Below are 2,360 nucleotides of genomic sequence, written 5' to 3'. Positions count from 1 at the left end.
CTGGATCTTGGGTGCAGCTTTGGTGTAGATATTAATCGATCTCTGCTTCTTACCCCCTCCCTTAGCCATGGTGGATTGCGCGTGTGCCCAAGGGGAGGAGTGGATGCGGGCAAGGGGGGGGCCGCGAGAGAATCATGAGCTGGTGCTGCCTCCCTCGGGGGCTGTAGAGTGTACCTGTCCAAGCGATCTCTCTGGAGCGGGGGAGTGTATTCCAGCAGGGTCTTGTGCGTGAACTTAGGCGCCTGAGTCCAGAACTGTTACCACTCCGATGTGGCACTGCTGAATAAGGTAGGGAGGTCAAGGCAATGCTGGATCAGCTGGCATTGAGTAGAGGCCTGAAGTCATGCGCGAGGGCAGTGCAGGTGAGGCCAATGTGGATGTTTGCGTGTTCCTCTGAGTCCAGTGGTCCACCTATAGTCCCCAGTGATGGTCAGTTGTTGCTGCCTTAGAGACGTAAATTAAATTCCTCAGCAGTGGAGCCCATGAGAGGAGGAGCGAGGCCTACCCCAAGAAGAAGCCAGGGGTAAAACACTGCAGGAGGACCACCCCACACCGACTAGGACTGCAAAATCTGAGTCTTCCCACATCGATAGGAACTGGGCATGGAGCTCAGTGCTATGAGTGGGAGCAGGTGCTAAAACACGTGCAGCAGTGGTAGGGCAGGCACAAGGCCCTGTGACAGCCCAAGCTCTGTTCCACACAGTAGTGGGTATGTTAAATATAGGTGAACGGCCAAGGAGGGTTATTAACATCACCGGTGATCCACGGCACTGCAGTAGGGACTCGAAGTAAGTGGAGAGTCTTCCCCGGGCTCATAAATGTGGTGTATACAAGCCATTCGGGCCAAATGTATGCTGGGGCCCCAGGGGTCAGAAAGGGGTCCAGTACATGCCCCTGGGGCGGAAAGGGGGGTCAAACCTACCTCTGCCCTCTTAATCCAGCAGGTGTTTGGTGCCACAACGGGTCAGAGCTGCTGTATCCCGTGGCATAGCCAGGGGCCCAGGGGGTCCACCAAAGCGATCAGGCTTTGCCCCGCCCCTCACAGCAGGCAGTGGACACACCGCATAGCCGTGGGTCGACTCCAATATCCACCCTCGGTAGCTGCAGTTGATCCGTAGATGTCGCGGGTGAGTCCAGATGCAGTGGGAGGCAGCAAACGGGCACATAGGCAACGCTCCAACCACCAGTGAGGTCAGGGGTGGGCCGCCTTAAGTTCCACAATCAGCGTGGAGGTAGATCAGCAGGGGGATTACACACCCACCAGGTGCAACTCGGAGACCAGACCAGGGCTCGGCACCTCTCCGGATCGCCAAATTAATCAGTCGCTCCAGCAGGGATAATGAAGTGCGTAGCGCATAGCCTGTCTCCTCTAATGGTCGGTCTGGGTGCACGGACCCCAGAGGTGATGGCTGGCAAGGGACCAATAGTCGCCGTGACTGGGTGGTCTCCTCAAGCCATGGCTCCCGGGATCATTCAGCAGTTGGCTTGGGCACGGCTGCATGTTTTCCTCAGGGCCTGCAAGCTGCTACAGTCGCCATCGCTGGCTTGACAGGCCCAGCTGTCTGCCAAATGTGCTCCTGCAGGAGACGGAATATGGGGAATCCGGTGAAGCCCAAGTCCAGGATTTGGACAAGTGAATGTCAGTGCCTCCCGCAGTGTGTGTTGTCTCTTGGTGGTCTTGGTATGCCCCTAGTAAGCAAGAATTGTGCCGGGAAATGGTTCTGGGCTGCTGAGCCTGAGATTCAGGCAGCCATCTTCTTCGAGCGCAACAACTCTCCCCAATACTGGCACATTTTCTAAGCAATCTTCTAATCACATTAAACATGTAGCTTGAAAGGGAATTCCAAGCATCACAACACACTGATAAGCAGGTCTGATTTACGAAGGGAAATACTGCCAAGTGCAGTGGATGTGGCTAAAATATAAACATTATTGAAAAGAATGATGCGGCCCAAAGTAATTGTGTAACCTGAGGCAGTTATCAGAGAAGCCTGCTGAGAGGGGCAGAACAGCATGCTTTTCTCCAGTGAACTTGAACATTTCTGATGCATCTACATGCAGTGAAATTTATACAAACCAGTTTAATGAGTATGAGGTTTCTTCTATGAGGCATTTAAACGAATGTGGGATTACCTGGTATCTGGTGATCCGGTCTTGCTTAATTTGTTCAAATTTACATTTAGTTCAGTTTGCCGTTCCACCTTCTTCTGAGTCTGTCCAACAAAAATCTGTTTTCCAATTAACTCCTTCTGGTTTATATCATCCACACCTTTTTGAGCATCTTCATGTCTTTCAAAGCTGACAAACCCAAAGCCTTTAGATTTTGCAGACTCATCAATCATAACTTGTTGTTAAGATGG

This window comes from Ambystoma mexicanum, chromosome 9 (genome assembly GCF_040938575.1).
Source record: "Ambystoma mexicanum isolate Mex_15411 chromosome 9, UKY_AmexF1_1, whole genome shotgun sequence".
In the NCBI taxonomy this organism is placed as follows: Eukaryota; Metazoa; Chordata; class Amphibia; order Caudata; family Ambystomatidae; genus Ambystoma; species Ambystoma mexicanum.
The sequence above is the reverse complement of the archived record's forward strand: the minus strand, read 5'-3'. Positions refer to the sequence as shown.